General features: G+C 39.7%; 1 protein-coding gene across 1 annotated transcript in view; it reads left to right on the top strand.

The window, feature by feature from the left end:
- LAPTM4B (lysosomal protein transmembrane 4 beta) overlaps positions 1-26,666 on the top strand; it is a 126,608-nt gene that overhangs the window by 203 nt on the left and 99,739 nt on the right. The gene's annotated exons all lie outside the window — the stretch shown is intronic.

Genomic DNA, 26,666 nt, shown 5'->3' with positions numbered 1-26,666 from the left:
GGGCTGGCGTGGGGGTGGGTGCCCGCCGGCGGGAGCGGCCCCCGCCCCCTCCCCCTGCTGAGGGTCGGGCTGGCCTGGCGTGGGCGTCTTGGGAATGGGCCCCGGGCGCTTGCTCTCTTGGGGGGTGCAGGAGACGCTCCGAGGAGAAACGGGGCGCGGGGGGTGTGGAGAGGAGGAAGAGGGAGGGACGACAGGAGACCCCTGTGAAAATGCGCTTCCTCCCCCTGGGTTTGTCCCAAGAGTCCGCGGTGTTAGAAGTCGAACAGCTAAAGCTGGACTTGGGCCCTTGTCCTCTATGGCGCATGTGAAAGGGGCCATCACTTGGGTCTGGGAGGGGGGCATGGTTGCAAGTTAGACCCTGCCAGTTCTGGGCCCCAGCACCTCAAATTCCAGAACCTGGCAGGATCCAGATCCCAATGTTTGAGTCGCTGGAGACGCTGAATAGGTTCTCTGTTTAGCCAGGGAATTTTCAGAGTAAGGGACAAAAATTAGCTGATCCAGGGGCCAGATAGAGGTTTTTGCAGTGCTGTTGTGGCAGGATGCATCAGGGCGTGGGGGATTTGGTGCAAAACAAGCAGCTCGATTTGATAGGAGCTCTGTTTAAACAGTAGAATTTGGGGGGACTGGGGCCAAAAATTGTCAGGGCCCAGATTTTTTCTTTTTGTCATGCTGGGGTTTTCACCAGTGTTCAATGGGAGTACCTATGGAAAAGCTAGGCAGTGTGGTCATTGTGGTGGCTTGGAAAAGGGTGTTCACGAAGTCCCTCAATGTCTCAAACTTATTGGCTTTCCTTTGGTCTGAGACTTCTTGGAGGGTGGCAAGTCAAAGCCCCTTTTTACGCTTTGAATAGACAATGTGCATTTGGGCCTGATTCTCTTCTCAGTTACACTGGTGTAAAGCAGGAGTAACTCCATTGAAGCCAATGGGTTCTGATGGTGTAGGTGAGAGAGGAAGTGAGCTCAAAGATTTCAGTGCATGCTAATACAACAACGCATGATGCTGTCTAGCGGAAATATAAGTAAAATAAATAAATGTCATTTTCATGTAAAAATAACTCCTGAAATTGTGCCTACTACCAACAACCTTTTGCTTTGGACAGCATAACACACAAGTTTCCAGAAAAACACCGTCCAAAGGGAAAACCTAACTGCTGTTCCCCTGTGAGGCAGTCAGTATTTGTATAAAATAATTTCCATTATATTGAAATGGAAGGTGATTCTATTGACTATCAAAATAAACTGTTATAGTGTCATAATTTGCTAACCATTAATGGCTTGACAGAGGGCTAGATGGGGATAACCGATCATTTAAAATTTACAAATTCTTCATTGTGTGGGTTTCCTCTCCCCCATCCTTTCATTTGTTGTTTGTTTCTTAGATTTTAAACTCTAGTTTGGGCTAGGGATTGTGTGTCTTTCTGGGTTACATCTTGCTACTGATTTTTAAGCAGTGACTTCAATGAGGAGGTCTGCTTCAAAATGTCCAGAAAGGACCTTGTTCATTGTGAGCACTGCTGTAACACAAATAATAAGAATCCCTAATCTCCTACGTCAGTCCATATTTATTTCCAGTGCTTTCATACTTTACCTTTTATAATTATTGTTCTGCATCTTTGATTGTTGCTGGTAGCTGGTGTGGAATACTGATTTCAGCTGCTAATGCTGCTTTTCAGGAGAGTGGCTATTTCTGGAGATAAAGCCTCTAAAGGGTTGTATTATTAGCAACATAATCCTTATAAAATACAGTAATTCCCTCCAGGCTGCCACAATCTGTAAATCTGCAAGCAGTTTCCTTCCTCGACAGACCATAATGAACTCAGAGAATAGCATTTAGATGCTCCATAAGTTAGAAAATAAACAAAGTTCAGGACATGAAAAAATGTGCACTTTTAAATGTTGCATTTTAAATTGGCGTTTAAGTGGTTCCCTGTTTTAATTTGAGGCTGGAGTGAGTGGTCACATAGCACTAAACTAATGACTAGAGTAACATTAAACCAAAAGTAGCGCTGCTTTGCAATGAAATTATGATAGTTAAAAAACCCTACACTTGCACATTTTTAAATAAATTTCCAAAACCAACGTTGAATGTAGGGGTGGCAAATGGTAAATTACAACGTTAGCCAAATCAAGGTTTATTTTATTGATGGTATATATTAAACATATAATGGTGTTAGGCTGGAAATCTTTCTGACATCCATGGTTAGTGTTCACATGAGGGATGTGGAAGGTTTTTATAGTCATTAGTATTGCAGTTCTTCATTTGCCAAATAATTGAGTACTTGGACTTTTTGTATGTTTGATAAATAAATTAAAAAAATACATGAGTGTTGTATTCTGGAAAAGGTTCTTCATCCCTACTGCTTTTATAGGAAATTAGTGAGGCAAACTGCACTAGAGGCATGAATCCACCACTTTCTGACTATCATGTCTCCACTCCTTGGGTAGCAATGCAGGGAAATCAGCTATGCAGAGGTCAGTGCTGACATTGCAGGATTTGCAAACGTGTCGTTATAATAAAGAAATCTTGTTCATTGCTTCAGACTGTGCAGATATTTCATGCCATGTTTAGTCTTCTCCAGCTCTTAATACAAGAGACCAGAGTCTGAATGTGATTCCAAGGCTATCCATTGTTTTTTTGATAAATGGTATTGCAGATTAGACCCAGGCTTATTTACTAACCCCTGAAATTTCCTTTGGAAAAAAGTGGAAATTGCAAGGCTGTAGTTGATGTAGGGCATCTTGTTAAATAAATTCATCAGAGTAATTAGAAGGCTAAGTTGACATTGATCTGTTAGAAGTTATATAAAAGGGTCCGCATCCTATAACTCACATGTTACACTGCTGAGTAAATTATGCATTGATTTAGCTATTTATTGCTTTTACTTTAACTTAATATAGTTAAATGAAATCATTTGCAGGCATGTACCATGATATCTGGGATATTTATAGTGCTGAAGGAGAGTTCCTTTTTCATTGTGGTCATGTGTTTTAATTTCATGTCATAAAAGCTTTTGAGCAGGTCTTCCAGGAGGTATGGCTTTATTAACTCAGTCTGTCTTCAGTGTGCAGGGTTGGGTGAAGCCTCTCTATCTATCTTAGCTCAAGAAAAGCTAGGTGAAAGACATTTTGGCTTTCAAATAATTTTTTAAAAGAACATTTTAGGTAAGAAATGGGAACTAAATGCAACAGTTAAACCTACATCTGAATAAATATATACTTGTCAGTATTTCTTACACATTGTCTCAATTAAAATATCTCCATACTATTGCCCTCGTTCAGCAAAGCACTTAAGCATATGCTTAAGTCCATCCCCATTCAGAAAAGCATTTAAATACATTTCTAATTTTAAGCATGTGCTCAAGTCCCATTGACTTCAATTAGTTATAGGCCTGTGCTTAAAGTTAGACAGGTACTCGAGTGGTTTGCTGAATCACAGCCTGTATTATCTAATCTTCTCAGTGAGTAAAACTTGTTTGGCAACTCTTTTCAGCAACAACTTTAGTTTTAATTTTATATTTTCTTGAAATCTAGTTAGGGAAAATGTAGTTTCAAATTAACTAATTCTTCTTAAAACTCACTAAATCATCATTTGTATGCTGTTAAAATGTTTCTTTTCTTTTTTGTCTATAAAACATTCCTTGTATTATATCTCTCTTTAGTTTCTTCTCCACTCTTTGCACAAGTATCCTTCAACATGAATTTTTGAGTTATTCAAACTGATAATTAAATCATGACACTCATGGAGGGCAGATTGCCCATACACATACATACATGCCATATGGTTGTAGATCATTTTAAATTAAAGTTGGAAGGCTGTAAATGTAATAGAAATTCTTGATGAATGTGGATAAGAGTTCAGGAAGAAATTTACAACTAGCAAATATACAGAGACAAAGTATTAAATAAATCAGGGCTGTATTTCTTAAGTAATCCGCTAACCTGGTTGAAAAGACACAGGTATGCACGCTCATGTATGAAAAGCTTTTTGTATTTCAGGATATCAACTGAAACTTTGTAATGGTTAGAATGGTGGGTATATTTATAAATAGATGATGGTAGGTTTTATCTGCTTGATTTTGAGACAGTTGTATTATTCATGAATAGCAAAGTCACATGTGAATTAGGTAGGTTATCTCAAACACCAAAAAATGTTATTTCCCACATCACTGTGCACTCTGCAGGATAATATTTTATGGAAAATGGCTGTGGAAATATTTCAGAGAGCTGTAAAAATGTTTTTGCTGTCACTGTTTTTAATATCCCTGACCTGTAAAGGCAGGCTGCCTTAATATCCTGAGTGCAATTGTACAGATCTCTGAGGGAGAGAGAGAGAGAAATAACTAATACACTTTGAAAAGCTCTTAAAATAACACTTTTGATTCATGGAGTATCATGAGCCTTGAGCTGGGATAATTTCAGCCTCCAAAATTTCACATTTGGGAAGGTGATGGACAGAAGGATACATTTCTGTGGTACATTTTCTTTGGCTGCTTGAAGCTGCTTAGCAGTTTGGGATACTGGAAGCACCACGGGCAGAGAGTTTAGTGAGCAGAGTGCAGGTGATGTAATTAAAGTGGCATGATCAGAGCATTTTGTTACATAGATATTGCTAGAGCCTCTGGCATTCTTTTTAATAATTTTTCATTTTATTTTTGGGTCATTATTTTGTTTAATCCATTAAAATGTTTTATTTCTTTTTATTACATTTAAATTAATAAAATATACCAGATGACTGTATATAAATGGAAACAGTGTATAAATCCAGCTTATCTATGCTACATCATTTTATTAAGTATAATGTATTATTCCACGCATTGAGTTGTTTAACAACCCCCACCACAATTACCCACCCAGACAGCTACTTAGGTTTCCCCCGTTGAAATGTACCTAGTTCTGCAGCCCCCAGATAATCCCTACTTCTCCATCCCACTCATGGAACACCATGGATCTTCCCAACCCTTACTGCTTCCTTTTGTAGGCCCCACCCCACACCCTTCTCTGTTTCCCCAGGAACCCCTTACTGGGCACTCTTACCTCCCTTAAGTTGCCCCCTCCCTCACTGAGCCCAAGCCCCCCCATTAGACCCAGGGACCCCTTCCCTATCCCCTTTCCTTGGCAGGGTGGGAGTCCCTGGTGGGGGGGGGGGGGAGCTTTGCAGCATGAGACCACTTCACAGTGGCAGCTTCTGTCCTACAGGGCTGGGCCCCGCTCTGGGTGTAGCTACCTGTCACGTGAGGTTGCAGTGCCATTCAGAAGTGGCCTGGCCACCCCCTTCATCATGACTGGAGAGGGGAGGGCAGGCCAAATGTGAGTGGTTCTGCAAATCTGTGAGCCTGCAGTGAAGAGGCAGGCCCAGCCCCGCTGGACAGGAGCTGCTGCTGCTGGGAGAGTTTTTCATTTTATGTAGTTTGTTCTTTTTCATATTATTTTGTGTTACTTCGCATTTGTGAAATACAGAGGATATTACTGTCACATGTGGGAAGGGGCAGTGTCTGTGCACACTCCCAACATGCACGCAATGTAGCACAGAATACTTAACATAGTTTCATATAATAGGATTAGCAATGAAACATATATGTAACGTTGCCTTCTCAAATTAGAATATGATGGATCAGAGAACTATTATTTGAGTTACTGTCATGGACCAGAGTCCCATTGTGCTTAGTACTATACAAACCCAGAACAAAAAGACAGTCCTTCTATGTTTCTACAGCTGTGTCTCAATTTCCTTCTGGTAAAACAATATGCTGTATAGGTAGAAACTAGGTACTTTAATGTAAAAGGTAACTTGCAGGGAGTGGAGTGGTTAAATATAGTGGGATGAATATCAAAAAAACTTCCTGAGAGCACGGTGTATTAGGCTGATGTTGAATAGATTCTATTTGATTAATAATTCTGAGTACATGTTATTTCCAGTACTGAATCATGTGCTAAGAGGGGGAAAGACTTGTGGGAGGAGTTGGGGTGTTCAGTGCAAACATTATCTTTTGTAATTAAGTGAGGATGATTGTTTGGCTATCTGAGCAGAGGGGAAGGGAGTAATGGCTATTCATAGTGTCAGCAACCAGTTCAATTCAGACGTTTGTTTTAGTTTTTTTGCATTACATGGTGGCTTTAAATTTCTCCTGTAATATCAGACATGAAATATGAGGTCAAATATAATCTTCAGTCAACATTTATCATGTGTGCAAACTAGCTGCAAGTATGATAAATTAAAAATGAAATGGGGACTATGAGAAAATGACTTCTGGGTAATTATTCCTAATTAAATTGTTATAACCATGAGCTGTCTGAAACTGCATTGGGACTGAAACCAATAGATTTCTATTTTGAAATTATCATAGCATTTTAAAAAGTTAAGAAATTATGCTTGTACGAGTCCTAGTTGTCCAGTTAATGTTGATTAATCAGTAATAATATCCTCTCTTTGCAAAGCTCCGTAACAGCAATTATTAATGCAAGCTATCAGTAATCTGACTGTTCCTTGTTTGTTTTTTTAAATAACTAAAACAGAGTCAGATGTACTGCCATTCTCTCTGAAGGATTTTCCATTACCTAGATGCATAGTGAAGGATGTTTATGTAAGCACGAAGGACTTGATCCTGCACCATTCAAGACAGTGAGAATTTTTCCATTGCGTCGAATTGGAACAGGATCAAGCCACAAGACAAAAATATTAAGCATGTGTTTAATTTTAAATTCAGTGGAGTTAAGTGTGTGCTTATGTGTTTTAGGTCTTGATTTTAAAAAAAAAAAGTCTATACTGAAACATAGATTCTAAAGGGATAAGAGACATGTGTTTCCCTCCCCCACCCCACCTTTTTGCTATCCTGTATATGCCATGCCCCTCTATGTAGCTATAACACTAATGAATTCTCATTCCTGGTCTCCTTTTGACCCCACCCCAAAGCTTTCTTTAATGTGGTTGCTTCACTGTGTTGAAGGGAGCTGTCCAACAATTCAGCATCAGCCTTTTCTTTTTCCTGCAGGTGTGGCGCTTGCCATAGGTCTGTTCCATTTTTGAACAGGGGTTCTAAGAGGAAAATGTAAAAGGAGAATATAATTTTTTAAAAAAATCTATAGTATTTTGTGAAAAGCTAGCTATTAAGTAGCACAACTACCACAGTGAGGGACATGGCATAAGAACATAGAACAAATCTCTGAGTTTGTAGCTTTGCATACTTGTACTTGAATCTGTTATTTGGGAGAGTGACTTGTTAAGATTGAAAATTCATATTTTGATTCTTGATTTTATTGCAGTTTATCACTAGTAGGAAGCTTGAGGCAGTTCAGTCTAGTTCAGCATCAATTTTTTTCATAGCAAAGCACAATGCTAATGGTCTGAATTTTAATGGCACTAATATTTTTGTAGTTGGAAGGCAAAACAAGGTACTTCTCACGACGGCCACATTGTCCCATTGATTTTTAAGCGGAGCACTCCCCATTGAAGTCAATGGGAGCACTCCCCATTGAAGTCAATGGGATAGAAATCAAAGCCGGGACAGACGCAAAATATTTTCTTTGGGAGTGTATCATGTCACTTTCATTCTCTCTCCATTTTTCAAGTCCAGTAGAAAAATAGCATGAGTGATCCTGCACTTAAATATCTATTTAAAGAGTACTGTTGTCCTCATAGCTTAAGAATTTGATTGTATTTAAATCATAACAATATTACAGCAAGGAGTTCAGATAGATATGATCAATATTGAAGCTATATCCTGCGCTGGAGAACCTTCCAAGCAGCTATGGCCTGATCCTGCAGGTCTTGCGTGGCAAATTTTTACTTATGAGTAGTCCTGTTAACTTTAATGGAACTACTCACACTGGTGAAGGTTTGCAGGATGAAAGAGACTTCTGTGAAAAACAGATAGGAGATTCCAAAATGAAAATGTCAATAGAATTAGTTTTTCTTAAATACAAATAAATAAATATATTTAAAACTTGTAAAATGGGGGGCTATGCTTTATATAAGCAACGACCACAATAAAGTCAGTTGTGCTGTATTAGAAAATGGGGAATAACAGCACCCAGTGCTAGTTCATGAGAGTTCCAGGTGCATAGTGAATGCAGTGTGGGGGTGGGGTTAATGTGTTTGTTACAAACCACAAGATTTCCATATTTTATATCAAGAAAATGGATTCTAGGCTGGCCCTCCAGCTTCTCTCAGTTTTTATAAGCTTCTTTTGATAACTATTGTGTGATGATAAAGGGCTGGATTCCTGCCTTCTGTAATCAGATCCATGGGAGGGAGCCTCAGTAAGGGTTGCCCATGGAGTTTCCCCTCATACTGTGGTGTTGGGGTTTCTTTGCCCTTGCTGAATGAGCTGTCTGTCTGGCCCTCTGAGATTTGCAGGACACAAAGGCAGTCCCTGTGGATGCTCTGCCAGCTGTGAAGATCCAGTATTTCTTCCCACTTCTTGGCAGTATGATGCCAAGAGAGCCTCACTGTTAGGTCCACACACACCCACACACCCCGGTCACAGCTGCCTCCAACAACTCCCCTAAGGTGGTCTCTTCACCCCAGAGGGAGCCTGTGGATAAGCTAAGAGAGCCTGGGGCTATATTACTTTTCTCTGAGGAAAGTTCACAGGACTAGAAGCAGTTTGGGCCCACCAAGTGGCTGGCTCTCCCTAGTGTATGGTAGCCCAAAACCCAAGGTGAGCCCTCTGCATGATCTTGGGAAGAGTGGAATGGAGCCATAGAGGTGGATAATTCCCCATTCAGCGTGTGATGTGCTCCACAGGCAGATCCATGGGTCATGATTTGGCCTGATGGTATTTGTCTTTCATCCTAATTGTAATTGTGATAGTCACAATGACTAAATATTTGTCTTTAAAATTCTGTGTACATTTAAGCAACTTTATAATAATCTCTCCTGCTAAGAACATAATTTACAAAATGAACACTAGATTCTTCAGAAAACTGGAAAATCCACAAAGGCCCTCAATCCATGGGGTTTGCTTGTTTTCTGTGAATGCTGAGTTCCGTTTTCCTGATGTATGTTTTTTTGAAAAAGAGAATTAAATGAGTACACCTAGGCCTACCTATTAGCACTGTAGAGAAATAGTTTAAAATACAATAATTCATTACTTGCTTCATGAATTGCCCTCCAGTAGAAAGACTTAAGAAAACCACAGGGACACCAGGGCTGAGACTTTGTCACTTAGGGTCAGATTCTGCTTCTCTTAACTCAAGCTGGATAGTACCTAATCAAGGCAACTACCCACAAAATGAGGTTCAACTCTACAAGAATTGAGGCTATACAGTCAATGACATTGCTTGCCAGGGAGATACTGGTTACTGAGTCAGAGGTGACAGGAGCAGGCCCTGACAGTCTGAGAATAATCATAGTGAAGTAGGTTGAACGTATGCAAGGACAGTTTAAAAACGTCCCCAGGCATTCTTTCGTACAATTTCCCCAAACATGTTTTCAATTTTTAGAGCAAATAGCCAGGTTAGCACATGTGCTGTGCTAAATTTGAACATAGGAGCTGTCATAGTGGAAATTGATTTTGTTAATCCTAACCAGCTCTCACTATTAAAAAAAAATATATATTTTTAAATGTTGGTGATGACTCTACAACCTCTTAAGGAAATGGGGGACTGAAAGTTAGCCTGTAACACACTGCAAGGATTTCAGTGTTGTTTTTCAGCTCTGACCCTCTCATCTACTCATGTGCAAACATCTCCAAAATGTCAAGCCATGATTTTTTTCAACTCTGTATGGGTCATCAAAAAGGATTACTGATGTAACAAAGCTCCAGGTTACCTTTTAATAAGCATGGTGAGACACAGACTTTTATATAATTGTTGATTTTTAAACTTCTACCAATGAATAATCTTAAAAGTTTCCATTTTCAAAAAGAGGCCTTTTAAATCTGTAGTAAAGCCATTGGGATTATTTTGAATAGTTTGATCCTTTTTATGAGAAAACAGATGGTTGATTATGAGAGTGACAAAGTTTACACATACTTGTGAGGGAGACAAAGATGGGTTTAGAGTATAACATTTGTTTTACATAAAAATGTAAGATCTTGTATAATAATCTTGACCTCACTTATAGCAAGGAGTCAATGTATTATATTAATCAAGTGAAGTATGTTTAGAGGTTCTGATTAAAGGTTGCTGTTGATCTGCATTTGATGGTGAACCAGAGATTAACACATTAAGCTTTGTAAATTTGCCATTGGCGATACTGACATCGGGCAAAACACAGTTGGTGTCTCATCCTGACGTATGGAGTTTGTGAAATACCAAAAGAGTGTAGTTTACAGTATTTCTTTCTGTTCCTCATTTTGTTGGCTGAGCCATATTATGACTGCAAAGATCCTGGAAGTTTAAATTAGACTCTTTAATTATTTCTCCAGGTCACGCATGTGTTCTAAGTTTGGCCTGGCAAGGCTTGTAATTGGCCTGGCTACTGGCAAAGCGAGAACTCTTTCTGGTAAGTGGGTGAGTGCTGGCAAGTATCTGGGGTTGGATTCACTGCTGCACCCTGAGCTTCAATGCTTGAAAGCTCCCATTTAACCTGGAAGCCAGGAGTAGGGGGATAGAGGTCAGAGCCAAGCTCCTTCTCACTCACAGCAATAGAAGGAGGGTGCTCCAATTTGATCAGACATTTAGGAACCCTGGCAGGGTCCAGAGGCAGTGCTTTGCTGGCAGGTGAACAGTGTCCCCCTTCCCAGCAAGTTGTGGGGAAGAACACGTGGGGCTTCTAACTAGTGCACTGCTCTGGTCCCTGCCATCGGGGTCCTATTTTTTTTATGGCTACAGCGGGGTTAGTCCTCTAGCTAAAAGAGAGCTTTTGGTAACGTTTTCAAGCCTGAGAGCTCTCTTCCATTTTGCTTCTGGTTTTTATTGAACAAGTTCTTGTTTTATTAGGAGATACTTTCAACCATTTTTAAATACTCAGGACACAAGTTTTCAGTTGAAATTTGGCTCTGCAGAAATTTTTATTTTTGCAAAGTTGCGTGTTTCAGCTCCAAGGTAATTGCAGCTGGCCTAGGGTCTGTCAGATTAATGTGGGTTTGTCATTTACCAAGTTAAGGATTATCAGGTTCAGCTACTATACCATACAGTCTGCTGTGCTCAGTTTCCTTATATAGTTCATTTAGTACAGCGGGTTGCCCAATGATGCTAGGATAGGCTTCTTTCCTACCAATAGTGGTACCACTGGCATGTCACAGGGCTTTCATAGGGATTGCATATCTTTTTTGATTGTATAAAATAATTGATGCATATTCTTGGATTAATAAGGTTTACATGGTTTAATGTCAAACTTTGTGTGCGTGTGTCTCACTGGAGTAATAATGCATAGTGTAAATAAGAAAAAAGCCAAGGTAGGGAATTAAATTTTGGTGCAAAAAGCCATAGCTCAGACTTTCTCAGACAGAAAATTTAGCTGTCCCATCCACCACCCTGATTTCTGATGCATGCATTACTTTAAACACATGTTCTTGGGATTCCGATAGATGTAAGAGGAAAAAACAACTTTTTCTAAAGACTTCAAATAATATAAAAATGATCAGAATGAAATTGTTGAATAAACCAGAAGTCCTAGGAATGGAAAACCCAAGGACTGGTGGTAGAATACCACACTTTTCTTTTCCCTGATGCCAGTTTGAGTCAAGCCCAGACAACCAGTGATCTTTCAGTGGCCTTCTGTGAAATTAGTTGATGATCTTCAAACAGCTACTATGTGTCCACATCACAAACCCCGTAATCACATATTATGCTAGTTGGCACTGTTTGTCCTCGGTCATAGCAGAGAGGCTAAGGACTGAATTACACGTACATGATAGTGTGATGGATGGTTTAGAAATGCTGATGGATTTGATATATGGACAACTACTCACTCTTGCCAAAGAAGACGGGAGAGATTCCAGAGGACTGGAAAAGGGCAAATATAGTGCCCATCTATAAAAAGGGAAATAAAGACAACCTGCGGAATTACAGACCAGTCAGTTTAACTTCAGTACTTGGAGAGATAATGGAGCAAATAATTAAGCAATTGATCTGCAAATACCTAGAAGATAAGAAAGTGATAAGTAAGAGTCAGCATGGATTTGTCAAGGAACAAATCACATCAAAGCAACCTAATAGCTTTCTTTAACAGGGCAACAAGCCTTGTGGATAGCAGGGAAGCGGTAGATTTGGTATATCTTGACTTTAGTAAGGTTTTTGATATTTTCTCGCATGATCTGCTTATAAACAAACTTGGGAAATATAGTAGCTCCATCTAGGTTGTAAGGTGGGTACATAACTGGTTGGAAAACTGTTCCCAAAGAGTAGGTATCAGTGATTCACAATCAAGCTGGAAGGGCATATTGAGTGGGAGCTGGAAGGGCATATTGAGTGGGGTCCAGCAGGGATTAGTTCTGGGTCCGGTTCTGTTCAATATCTTCATCAATGATTTAGATAATGGCACAGAGAGTACACTTAAAAAGTTTGCAGATGATACCAAGCTGGGAGGGATTGCAAGTGCTTTGGCAGGTAAGATTAAAATTCAAAGTGATCTGGGCAAACTGGAGAAATGGCCTGAAGAAAATAGGATGAAATTCAGTAAGGACAAATGCAAAGTACTCCTTTTAGGCAGGAACAGACAGTTGCACACACATAAAATGGGAAATGACTGCCTAGGAAGAGTACTGCAGAAAGGGATCTTGGGGTCATAGCAGATCACAAGCTAAATATGAATAGTTAACTCATGTAACACTGTTGTGGGGGAAAAAAAAGCAGGAAACATCATTCTGGGATGTATTAGCAGGAGCATTGTAAGCAAAACACGAGAAGTAATTCTTCTGCTCTATTCCATACTGATTAGGCCTCAGCTGGAGTATTGTGTCCAATTCTGGGCACTGCATTTCAGGAAAGATATGGAAAATTGAAGAAAGTCCAGAGGAGAGCAACAAAAATGCTAAAGGTCTAGAAGACATGACTTATGGGGGAAGATTGGAAAAAAAATGGGTTTAGGCTGGAGAAGAAAAGACTGAGGGGGGACATAACAGTTTTCAAGTACGTAAAACATTGTTACAAGGAAGAGGGTGAAAAAATATTCTCCTTAACCTCTGAGGATAGGACAAGAAGCAATGGGCTTAAATTGCAGCAAGGGCGGTTTAGGTTGGACATTAGGAAAAAACTTCTTAACTGCCAGGGTGGTTAAGCACTGGAATAAATTGCCCAGGGAAGTTGTGGAATCTCCATCATGGGAGATTTTTAAGAGCAGGTTAGGCAAACACCTGTCAGGGATGGTCTAGGTAATTTTTAGTCATGTCATCTAGTCCAGTCCCCTGAACACATGGCATCTCAAGGTCCCTTCCGGTCGTATGATTCTGTGATCACCAGTCACTCCAGAACAGAGTTGGGGAAGGGCACCGCAGTAATAACACACTTCCACTAACTGTGTTGTACATGTTCTGTGGACAACTTAAGAGCCTTTGTTACAAGTTTTGCAACTTTTCCTGAAATGAACTTGGTCTCTGTTCATCCCTGTTTGGTCTAACTCATTTGTTCGCATCACAAAAACACCACAGTTGGCAGCCTTTGCTGAAAAGAGGTGTCAGGATTGAAATAGAATAGGTGTTGGAGGACAGGAGTGTGTTTGCTGAACAGTATGTTGAAGTCTGCAAAGCACTTTCAGGTCTTGGTATGAATGAGGGAACAGATTTTAAATTCTGTATACCTTATAACTGAATTTTGCAATTAATCTTTTCCCTGTAATTTTATTTCTATTGCAAAGCAATCTCTGTTTCCAGTAGCTTTGAACAAAAGAAAGTGTCATAAAGTGCCTTCCTTATGTTGTGAAGTGTGTTCAGATTAGTGGGAAGCCTAGTTTTCTTTGAATGCTTTTGCATCTTTTATTGTCTGTCTCAAATGGATCAGGTTTTTTTATCACATAAGGTTATACCCTACCCTCAGTCTGTGTTTGTCTCTCATTAACATCTTTCTACTGAAAGACTGAGGGTAAAAATTCACCTTACATGTTTTTATCATGATTATTTAAGAATCACTTGTAGGATTCATCAATCCATTTTTGGAAGCTGAGAACTGCAATGGGAGAATCAAACCATTCATCATTCTCCACTTAAACAACTAACCCATGTTGAATGTGGATTTAATAGATATCAGTTCTCTATATATAGCTGGCTTCTCTGTCTAACTTTATGAAGTCTCTTTGATTAGATATCTTTTTAAACAGGAATTCTAGCTTGTCAGAACAATATTCTAATGTGAACACACACTTTTCAGGTCCCTGGCAAAGTACAGGTACAGCTCTTTCCAAGTACAGTTTAAAAAAAAAAAAAAAAGTAACACAGAACCCATTAATACATTTACATATGAATATTCTATTTATCAAACTGTAAAGGATTAACAGTATGCTTGGATAGCTCAGTGGTTTGAGCATTGGCCTGCTAAACCCAGAGTTGTGAGTTCAATCCTTGAGGCGGCCATTTAGGGATCTGGGGCAAAAATTGGGGATTGGTCCTGCTTTAAGCAGGGGGTTGGACTAGATGACCTCCTGAGGTCCCTTCCAACCCTGACCTTCTATGATTCTATGACCAAGCTAGTGCATGTGTGTATATCCCAACTGGGAATTACACCCACCCAGCTGCAGTGTACTCGTACCCGGAATGTCCTTCCTAAGATTAATCAACTGTCATACTTATCAAATTAAACTGATATCCCAAGGGAGGCAGAAAGATACTTAGTGTGCACCTTGCACGTTGCATCCATCTAAACTTTCTTGTACAAATTCTGTAATTTCTGTTTTTCATTTGAGACAGGTCTGTTGTGGGTTGGACTTCAGGTCCTCCTAAAAGGCTGCCAACAGGCAACAGCAGAGTCCTTTGCAAAGAAGAGTGGTTGTAAATCATGCTAGATTTACAGTTTATCAGTTTATTCGGCATAGACTTAAAGTTCAATACTTAGTGTCATTATAATAATCAAAGTTGAGATGTATTTGAAGAATAACTAAAATATTTTCTGCACCTCTAATATGCCAGTTTGAATCTGCTGGACCATTTGCTGTCATCACACTGTTGACAAGTTGAAGTAACAATCTGGCAATTCTTAACAATTTGTCTTGAGCGACAAAAATTCCAGTTTCCAGTGTTTTCTCCAAATCCACTGTCCCATAAGAATGGCCACATCTGATCAGAGTAATGTTCTATCTAGTCCAATATGTTGTCTTAGACAGTGGCCAGAACCAGATGCTGTAAGCAACCCCATAGTGGAGAAGTATAGAATAACTTGTGTATGGGGAAAGTCTTGTCCAAACTCCCTGTTAGTTAAAGGTTGGCATATGGCCTCAAGCATGAGTGTTAATATGGCCTTTAAAAAATGCTATGTAATGTAACTAAATGTATAATTTATCCATGTATATAGCTAATCCTTTTTTGAATCCTACTAAGCCAGTGGCTTTCAAACTTTTTGAGCTAACCCCCTCCAACTCCTTTGTGTTACAATTTTTGGTTGTGTCTCCCCTGACCCAAACAAAAAGAGGGGAGTTGGGGTGGATGTGGCACTCTCTCGTTGAGCCCTACCATGTGGGGCTGAAGACAGAGCTTCCTGGCATCATTGCTTGTCCCCCTGACCATTCCTCAATGCCCCCTCTAGGGGGGCATGCCCCACAGTTTGAAAACCACTGTGCTAAGCCCTTGGCTTCAGTAGTATCTTGTGATGATGAGTTTGACAGGCTAACTGTGTCATGGAGGAAAAGGGTTTCCCTTTTAATCCATCTTTAAATTACTGCCTTTCTGTTTACCTTATTCTTTTTTGTGAGAGTGGATATGGGCTGGTTTAGATGAACAGTTAGTGCATGGCAAGCTGGGGTGTAAAGCTACAGCACATTTGTGTGCCATGTACTAACTGTTCATCTAGATGAGCCCTAAGTAAGAGGACCTGGTCTACCTTCTGTATATAGTTCATTAGTTTGTATATCACTACCATGTCTGCCTTGCTGTGTAGTCAGTCCTGAACAGCAGCTCCAGCTACTTTGGTCCAAAGAGGATATATGTTTTATTCAGCATGAACCAGATGGCCTGTATACAGAGAAAGAACAACAAGAAATATCTACTCTGACAGTCAGGTCAACATATGGGTTATATTGCAGCTGCTTTTCCCAGAACTTTCAACCGTTGAGTGACACATTCTCTGATATACCTATTATCTCTGAGCCGTCCACCTCCCATTAGTTCTGACAAACCTATTTTGATTGCATAAACCTCAGTGGAAAACATAGGAAAATCCTCTGAGTCCATCTATCTCAGAGGGAGAGGTAATCTTGCTGGACCTGGTTTCTCTAATAGTAAAATGTCTTAGAAGCATAGTACTAGCTAGCTCTTCAATTCTCCTTCCTCCACCAAACTGAAACAAATTTGTTATTGTGGCTAATAATAATTACTTTGTAGGTCTATGGAAGGCTTCCACTCTCCCCTAACACCAAAGGTCAGGCCTTCTACCTCACTTTAGTCCTCTGATCACTTTCTGAAAATGTTAACCTCAACCCCCTCGAAAGCGAGACTGTTAGCCAGACCCTTTCTCTTCCTACTGTCTTATTCCCTGTTGTCTGGTGTGCTGACAAGCCCCCTTCTCCTTCACTAACTCAGTTGATAACATGGATGCATATTTCTCCCTGCCAAAGAAAAAAATCCCAGAGGAAGGGTTTGATGCTTCTTGACACTATCAGATAGTGCTTAATGACCTATCTTGTTCCCACCTCCTACTTAACTCTAGTCCATTGCTACTTTAGCCAGCTTCCCACCCCCAGGTTCCATGTCCTCTGATGACCCTTAAATTACTCTTCTTTGTTGCCATAGTTTCTGTGACGAGGGTCAGACAGTTGGTGAGCACCCCGCAACAATTAGGTTGGTTCAAGAACTAAAATGGCCTCTTGCTTTCACTTGAATCAGAATATGAAATTACTTCGTTCTCCTTTCCTCTTCTAGTGACAAAGAATGTACCTAAAATTCTACCTGTAAAGGATAAAGAACTTTAGGTCTCCCGACCCATTGTTAATTCCGTGAAGGAGCCAAAGAGTATATAAATCAAACTTGAAATTAAAAGCACGGTTCTGCTGAAGTGGTCAGGTGTCCTCTCAATGTACAAACTGTCCTCTTTCAAATTCTTATTAAAACCTTCTGTGCCAAAAGCTGCACAGAACGTGTGGGGTGGAAGGGTAGAGAGAGCGGGGACAGAATTAAGATAGTTCAGGTGATCTGTATGGTTGTGTTTTCTGACTTTCTCCAAGTGTCACAATAACTTTGAATATCAAGGTGTTATAAAATATGATTGGACTTTTTAATTAGTTTTTTTTTTTGGGGGGTTGTTTCTTTTTAGAAAGAACTAGAGTTCAAAAGTGTAGTTCAATCAGTTCTTAACTATTCTATAGATATTTTCCACCATAACATCTTAACTCAGTTTTTTTGTTTGCCTGAAAATGTCCTCAGCTTTATTAAAATGTTTATATATAGGGAAGCTCATTTCAACAATTACTATGGATGGATGCTAAATTAAGCCCTTTGGGTTATGTTAGCTATTATTATGTATAAAATAATTTTGCTTCCTAATAATTTTACTTTTTAAAAAAAGTAATGTTCAGAACATGTAGCACAATGGTTTGTCTGACACAGAGAATTCAAATAGTATTTCACTATTAATCATTGCTCAGCCAGAACCATCTTCATTCATAAATATCTTCTTTCGTCTGGAAGATTAGTATTGTATGAGGCACAGCATTCTAAGATTTCCTGAACTCCAGGAGTGTCTTATGTAATTATGCCCTTTTATCGATGCTTTTTTAAAAAAAATACTTAAAAAAGATTCTATGTGGATTATAACGTGAAAGCTAAAATCAAGATTACTGTTACGTAGTTTTCTACCTGCCTCCTCCACCCAGATTAATGTAGTTTATTTTTTATATACTTAGGTGCTCATCACTGTAGTACCTGCATAACTCGCAACACCCTTCTGAGGCAAGGAAGAATCCCCATTTGGTAGGGAAGGTGAGGCAAGAGTATAAACCTCCAGTTTAATAAAACATTTTTAAGCAAGTGCTTAAGTGAATCTCTGGTGGCTTAAGTACATGCTCAAAATTAAGGATGTGCTTATGTGCTTTGCTGAATAGAGAGAGACTGCTGAATCAGGGCCTACGTCACTTGCTCCAGCTCATGGGGTGAGTCTGTGGTAGCGTCAGGAGTACAATACACTTTTCCTGATTCTTAGTGCTATGCCTTAATTTTCCATTATGCACAATCACAGGGCTGTGTCTTAGCTGTGTGCTGTGACACTTTTGTATTTTTATGTCTGATTTTGCAAGCAAGTAGATTTTAAGTGAGGTGAAACTTGGGGGGTACTCAAGACAAATCAGACCCCCAAAAGGCGTACAGTAGTCTAGAAATGTTGAGAGCCACTGGCTTAACATACTTTATATAACCTCATCAGAATCAGACATATTTTGTTTTGCATACAGAGATGGATACAGTTAACAGTCTTGGACTACAAATCATCCCCTTTTAATCTATTTCATGCTAATAGTGTGTGTCATGATCCTTTGCTTGTTTACTTAGGTGTTAATAGATGAAGTTTGTGCCTCTATTGGTATCTTTACTATTTCTTTCTGATCCCTGGAATTGATCCCATCTTCCACTGGAATTTTATCATCTCAATTAATATCTTATTTGATAAGGTTCATATATATTGAAACAACATAAAACTGTACATAGAATAGCGAGGGAACAAGAAAGGTGACACAAAATCCAAGGAGTCCTTTTTTTATATAGTCCTGGAGGTTCAGATATTTGAACAACGGGGGGTGTGTGGGTATTCATACCTTGTTCCTGAAGGCAGGGTGATTTTTTGCATGTCCTAAAACTTCCTGTTTACCCACTGTTGGAATAAAGTCTGACAGACAACTCAACTAGTGGTGGGCAAATAACTGACTTTTCAGTTCACTGGCAGTTCTGGGAGGAAAAGAATTCGGTTTAGGTTGAGCCGAAAGTTCTGAAGAAATTTGGCAAATCAAAAAAGTTGACAAAATATTTTGTTCAATGTGAAACAAAATGTTTTCTTTCATTTCTGAGCATTTTTAAAATAAAAAGCAAAGGCAAGGAAAGTAGATTCACAAAGCACCCAGAGCAGAAGGTAGCAGCTCCTTTATAACCTTAGCCCTGTGATTAGGGAATTCACCTGGGATGTGGGAGATCTGGGTTCAGTTCCTCCCTCTGCATGATACAGAGTAGGGATTTGAACTTGCATTTCCAATTTGAACTTGCAATAGAGCACTCTAACCTCTGGGCTAGGGGATGTTCTGGGGTGGATCTCAGTCTCTCCAGTTGAAGCGGTTCCACTTTGTGTAAAATAACTTGAATAGTTATTAGGCCAGAGACAGTGAGTGAAAATGACTTAATAGGTACCTCCGTCCTTTCCTCTGGCTGTTTTGTGAATGGTGCCTAAGTCCTGGTGTGAATCCAGTTTGGGAGGGGGAAAAAGTTTCGGCTGAAATTATTCAGTGAATTTTAGTCAAATTCCCAAAAAGCTCTAGGTCTGCTAAAACTGCATTTTTTGACAAACTATTTCTGCAAATAATTTCACCCACCTCTGAACTCAAGCTTTCCCGATTATAAGTCTTTCTGGAGCAATATCACTTTCTGGCTATTGACAGTACATTGTTAATCATTACTTTTACTCTTCAAACCTAAGTTGTGCATAGAATTTCTTTGGTTAGCATATCTGATAATGAGTTTCTGATCAAAGATAAGCAAATCTATATTTATATTAAAAAGAATTAACTATTGGTTTCTTTTTTTTAATAATGCCAGAAAATGTCTGAATAAGAAAAGTAGCCAAACAATCTCACGTTTTTTTACATGCTGTGTGTTGGGCTGTATTTCAGCATTTTCACTTTGACTTCCTTGACTAACTTGTAGGCCACTGGCTATTGGCCATATCTGCTCCATTCTTCTATTGAAATATTTCTTCCTAAATCCGCCTGTCATTTATATAGTTTATCTAAGGCATAGATCACCCTTGAGGAGAGGGGGGGAAGCAGTTTTGTTTTTTCCTCCAGACTTTTGTAACAACTGCTATATCTTTATCACCCTCCAATTTAATCTCCTTGGGAAAAATACAACTACATATCAGATTTGAAAACAAGAATACAGTATGTACAGTAGGTTATTGTACACGTGGGTTCAAGCATAAAAATGGCACTGCAAGCATACAGGGCTCGTTACTTCTCTCCTTATGTGTAAGCAATTCCCATTAGCCATGTCAGTGGGACTTAGACATATAAGGGGAGAGACCCCCAAAACATTTAACAGAAAGATGGAAGGACATTTTGTGTATTAGATCTAGTAATTTTATCTTAATGCTTAGAGTATACATTGAACAAAGATTTCCTCTCCTGAATTCCTTTATCAGTACATTTGTATTAAATGAGGGTTTGTGGGAACAATTGTAGGGGCTGGAACTGGAAGTGAACATAATCAATATTGGACATAAGTATTCCCATATTTAAAAGTGATTTATTTTACTATATGAATGTTTCAGTATTGACTAAACCTGGTGGAGGAGTGTGTATGAAGAGGGTTATTTAGCCATTATAATCCTAGACAATTATTTTAATATTCATGGCTTTCAGTGTTTAACTCATGGGCTGATCATTAGTTAGCTCTTTTGGTTTTGAGCTAGGGGTGCTCCGTTCCTATCAGGACTAAAGACATGTTTTAATGGTCTCCCCTCAGAGGCTGATGGAAACTAGTTTCCGATGATTGGGGAAGAATTCTATGCAGCCAACAGGCAATTATATCAGTGGTCTGGTATGTCATTGTCATAGTCTTTTTGTCCTCACCTGTTGATACAACGGTTCCTAAACACCGTTTTTCCCAGTGTAACTCTTCCTAGTCACCATGGGTCATGGATGAACTATGACAAATAGCTCATCAGTGAGAGAACTCCTATATCAAGTCTGATTGCAACAAAGAGTTTGTAAAATCAACATGCAGGGTCTGTGAGGAAGTGAAGAAAATTTTGGCTTATTTAACTTCCATCATAGAAGCTCCATAAGCTTCCATTTTGCAGAATTGCATCAGTCATGCACAAACTGGTTAACCCTGATTCTTCTTATAGTTTATTTGTAATGCGTTGAGATCTTTATCAGATCCTTATTGTGCTCACAGATATATAACTATAAGTAGTCAAAACTCTTTTAATCAAACCTTTTTTGATGAAAAATGCCTTTTTGATGTAAACAAAACCTTTCCATTAACATTTTTGTTTTGTTTGAAAGTTTTCATATTTTCAATGAAATTTTTTTTGAAACAAGTGAAACTAAATTTTTCAGTTTGTTTTTAAATGAAAAATTTCATTTGTGGTTTTTGGGGTTTTTTTGGAAATTAAAAATGTTTAGTTTCATGCTAAAATTTTTGGTGGTTTTTTCCTCCCCTCTCTCCCGTGTTTACATTCCTTCCTTTTCTCAGGTTATAACCTCTTATTGAGATATTTTGTTTGGTTAGAACTCTCAGTACTGCACTGGAAACAAGGGGGTGGAGAAGGAAACGAGGGAGAGAAAGTGGTGGGGGGAAAAAGCGTGGGGGAGATTATTTTAGAAAGGGGAAGAAAGGAGGTGAGAAGCAAACTTAACTTTAAATTGAAGAACAATTTTTCAGTTTTCAAAAAAACAAAATGAAATTTGTCAGTTGGAAACAAAATTTTTCATTTAATTCATTTTGAATTTTTTTCATTACAAAAGAAAAAAATCATGTCATTTTGATTTTTTTGGTGAAAATTTTGTTTTTCAAAAATGTTGTTAAATACTATATTGAAATACTGTTTTTTACTAGCTCTGCATACAACAAAATGATGCCCCTGCTCCCAAGAGCTAGTAACGGCACTGAATGTTTCTTGATCTGAGGAGTTCTCAAGTTTCTCTGCAGATAAGATCAGTTGGGTTTAGGCCAAGATGTCTGCTTCCATGGTAGCAGTATCATCTATGGAGGAGGAGGAGAAAACCAGCTTTCTCTGCTTGAATTTTAGATGGTGTCACTCCCTGAGACATGAGAGGAGCTGGACTTGGTTAGAGCTATGGCCTCTGCATTAGAATGTGTTTTTCTCTGGTTAGAGAAATCTAGCAGGAAGATGTTGAGGATGTTTTTAGAGTTGACTGTCCTCTCTTTGGAAGGCAAGTTGCTTGCTATAAGTGATTACTGGACCCCCCACGTAAGAAACCATATAGGAACTGACAAACTCTCCAGTTGTCTGTGTCTAAAATTTCCCATATTTAGGAAAGGTTATTGAGGAGGTTGTGGTGAGGTAGCTATAGTAATATCTGGATTCCTCAGATGGTTTCAGTCCTTCTCAGTTTGAGGTTTGGCCTTTTTATGTTAGGGGGATTGCACTAGTTAATAATCTCCTTCTGGCAATAGATGATGTCTGTTCTGATTCTTTTAGATCTGTCCTTTGATTCCGTTGACCATAGGTGTTGTGGACCTGCCTATGGAGCCCTGCATGGATTGAAGATCAATTCTTTTCTCTTTTTATGAGGAAATGCTGGGGAAATTGCTATCTTCCCCAAAGGCACTTTGTAACATTTCCATTCTTCGGCTCCTCCTCTTCTGCATGAGGAGAAACAAGTGGAAGAGATGGCAGAGATTATTTTAGTTCTCCGGTTGTGGGAGTGTGCCAGTTGTTCATTTTCCTGTATCACAACTCGGGTGTCACATCTGTTGGATCTCTAGCTGTATCTGGATGGCCAGCTAACAGCAGTGGTCAAGATTTTTTGGGGGGTGGGTTGTTTTTCCCCATCTGCACCTGGGTAAGTGGATATAAGCTTTTTATTAAAGTTGTGGGTTCCCTACAGTTATCTATATGTCATTTCCTTGAGAGTAGATTGCTGTAATGTGGTCTACATAGGGCTACATCTATTCAGACCATTCAGCCTGTGCACAATACAGTTCCTAATGTTGCTTCACACCACTAACACAGTATATGTGCACTCAGATCAGCACTGCCTTCTGGTTGCTTGCCTTGGCTTCCAAGGCACTCACTGGAGCAACACATAAATCCATTTAAATATCTAGGCCTCAGATACTATGGTGATGATGGCCATGTAAGTAGCTAAATAGGTGCTTTGCAACTTCATTTAGAAGCTTTAGTTTTGACCTATAAGGCCATAGGGTGTTTTGGTCCTGGCTAACACCACCTTTCTCCTTGTGTGGTACAAAGCTGTCTGATATTGGCGGAGATCACTGAGCTAATTGCTGCCTGGTTTAAATGGGAGCGGGCTGGTGGTGGGGCGGCATTTTTAGTGATAGGACCTTTATTCTGAGACTTGCTTCCCTTTGCTGTGACAGTTCCCACTTCTGTATTACATTCGGATAAGTTGCAATGCCTGTCTGTTTTCCCAGGTTTTGTAGAAGGGTATATTCGAGTTTAGCGAGAGGACTCTCAATAGCCAGATCCTTCAGTTAAGAAGGTACAACCTCTTTCTTACATCAGTGTATTTGATAAGATCTGTAATTGTTTTGACTGTCCTCTATCTCATCTTTCTATCTAATTAGTCTAAGGTATTTCTAGGGTATCCATTGCAATTGTATCCTAGTATCTGGCTGTCTAACCATATGGTTAAGGGGCAAAGGTTTCATTACTCTAAATTAGCTGGAGTCAAATCAAGGCCACCCCTTCTGCCAGTGCAGGATGGGCAGCTTAGCAGAGCCCACCTTTTGTTCCCCACTCCTCAAAAACTCACCTAATTCATACTGTGCAAGTCATCCAGAGCCACAAAGGAGTGTGCCATGGCAGGATGTAGATTTAGGGGAATGGTCTATATATTCAGTGGTCTCCCTATGGCATTTTGGAGGCAAAAGCAAAGAGGGCTGAATTTGGCCCCTTAAACCTGTCTCCCCATCTTCCTACCTTCTTCCCAGCAGTTGCTGGGTAGAGCTGTATTCATAAGAAGCAGTGCAGTCTAATCGCTAAAGCACTGGCTTCATAGTCAGAGACTTGGGTTCTAAGCCTAGTTCCTAACACTGACTTGCTTTGACTTCAAACATATCACATAACCTTTCTATATCTCTTTCTCCATATTTAAAATGAGGATAATATGCCTCGCAGGAGTAACGTGAGGCTTAGTTACTTAATGTTTGTGAAGCAGTTTGAGGAAAAAATGCTATCTAAGTATTTTTGTTGTTCATTACACTATGCATTAGCTGGACAGTATGAAACACCTCGGGTGAAATCCTGGCCCCACGGAGGTGAATGACAAAATTCCTGTTGGCTTTCATGGGATGAGGATTTCTCTCCACATGCTCATTACCAGCCTTGTGTTTGCCAATCCAGCGAAGTGGTGTAATCTTCTCTTATTCTTTTACTAGATCATGTTGTGACATTACGCCCCATATTCTTCCTAGAAATATTGTTATGATATGAATATGGAATAACTGATGTTTTATGCAAGATGGGTCATGTGAGGTATCATTGGAAAGGTTATGATTTACTGAATGTAATTAATTATCCAATTTGTATGGATGTACCACTCCTGTATCTGAAGTTAGGAATATTGACTGTGTAACAATTACAACTGTGTGTACACTTGGGGAATGCCCGCCAGACAGTATGCAATCAGCCTGGAAGGGCCATTAGGAAGGACAATAGGACTTTGAAGATACTAATATCCCTCCTTCCTGAGAAGTTTCCTGGGATGCTGCTTTGACACTGCAGGGTCATGTGATAATGTTACCTGGTACAGAATACCATCCTGAAATGCTGATACTTTTCCATGGGAAGGGGGTCAAAACTGGGAAACAAAGGATTCCCACCATCTGTAAATCCTATTTAAGGCCGGGGAGTGAGTTAATCTGGGCTCTTCTCCACTGCCTTCCTGCCCAAGAAGAAGACTGCTGTAAACACCTGAAGAAACAAAGGAACTAAGCTTGGGGAAGGGGGCGGCAGCGGCGGCAGCAGCAGCAGGGGCTGAGCCTTGGTGAGAAAGGTCAGCCTGTGAAAGGAATCCCTGGAGATTTATGCTGCAGGCAGTGCAGTTTACCTTCAAGAAACTCTGCAACCTGCTTGAAACAACATTTAGGGTGAGAAATTATTTGTAGCCAGTAAAAAAAATTTACCTTTTGTAGTTAATAAACTTGTTTTTATTTATTCTAAAACAGTTTGTGCAATTAATAATGGGGGGGGGGGAGAAGTTGTGCATATCTTCCTCCACATTGAGGGAGGGAGTGAATTTCATGAGCTTATGCCAGGGGTTCTCAAACTGGGGGCCGGGATGTTATTACATGGGGAGGTTGCAAGCTGTCAGCCTCCACCCCGAACCCCACTTTGCCTCCAGCATTTATAGTGGTGTTAAATATGTAAAGAAGTGTTTTTAATTTAAAAGAGGGGGGTTTCACATAAAGGCTTGTTATGTGAAAGGGGTCACCAGTACAATAGTTTGAGAACCACTGGCTTATGCTGTATAGCTCTCTCTATAGCACAAGACAATATAATTTTGGGTTTACACTCCAGAGGGTGTGTGCACCAGAGTTCTGGACAATTCCCCTAGCTGAATCTTCCCACACAGAGCTGATTGCAGACTGTGATTCTGCAGCTGGGTGTGTCCCTACCTCTGTGTGCACAGCAGGACAGAGTGAGGGAGCCCAGGCTGGTTGAACAGGTGGATTCAGTGGGACCCTGGAAAGGGGGGTCCAACTCATCACACGTGTTTTTTGGAAGGTATTGCAAAAATCCGTTATTAGACAAGTATATTAAATTTCAGTATCAGACCAAATCTAATCTTTGCACCTGGTTCAAAGCTCATTGAAGTCAATGGAAAGATTCTCACTGAGTTAAATAGACTTTTGATTAGGCAATTAACCATGTATTGATTGGTACCTACCGTGCTGTGTTAGGGAGTCACAAAGGGGGGTTCCACCATATGTGAAATCTGAATGTTTCCAAATGGAGAAAAGAGTGCTCTCTAACAGTATTCCAAAAATCTTTCAATACATCCATACAAAAGGATGATGCTTTCATACTTTTAATAGCGTACCACATGCATCTTAAATTCTTCTGTATTTTTTTCTCCTCTTGAGTGGTATATATTTGTTTCTATCATCTGTTCTCTACCCTTCTGTGAGAGAGCATGAAGCAAATATGTGAATTCCATTATATTGTTAAAATAACTAAGTTTAAAAAAAGTAGGTCATTGACCATTTGTCTCCTTAGTAGTAGAAAAGAATCATGCTTTCTCTGTCTTATAATTTTTTACACTCTTCATTTGGGGGCCAGGTTGTGATGCTCTTACTCACTTTCTCCCCTCACTTTAAAGTGGTGTCTAAGGCTCTGTTCATCACATGTAAAGGTATGACGATCTGACCCTTGGTAGTCTTTTTAGTTCTCTAATACTTCATGTTTCATACCCTGCATACAACCATTTCTTCCTCCCTTTGCTTAGGTTGGCCTTGTGTTATTACACCTAGTTTAAGTGTTACTGTTCACAGAACTCTTCAGCATACATGAACTGATCTCTCAAAGTCACATGGGACAGAAGCGTATGCAGCAGCAAATATTACAATCTGTCCTTGCCCTGGGCTCCTCCTAAGGCTCCTGCTTTAGCAGCCAGTGCGAATCGGCTTGAATGTTAGCCTCATTTAGCCTCTTTCAGTGGACAAACACATCTATAGC

Source organism: Lepidochelys kempii, chromosome 2 (genome assembly GCF_965140265.1).
Source record: "Lepidochelys kempii isolate rLepKem1 chromosome 2, rLepKem1.hap2, whole genome shotgun sequence".
In the NCBI taxonomy this organism is placed as follows: domain Eukaryota; kingdom Metazoa; phylum Chordata; order Testudines; family Cheloniidae; genus Lepidochelys; species Lepidochelys kempii.
Note: the sequence above shows the minus strand (reverse complement) of the source record. Positions and strands in the feature narration are given on the sequence as shown.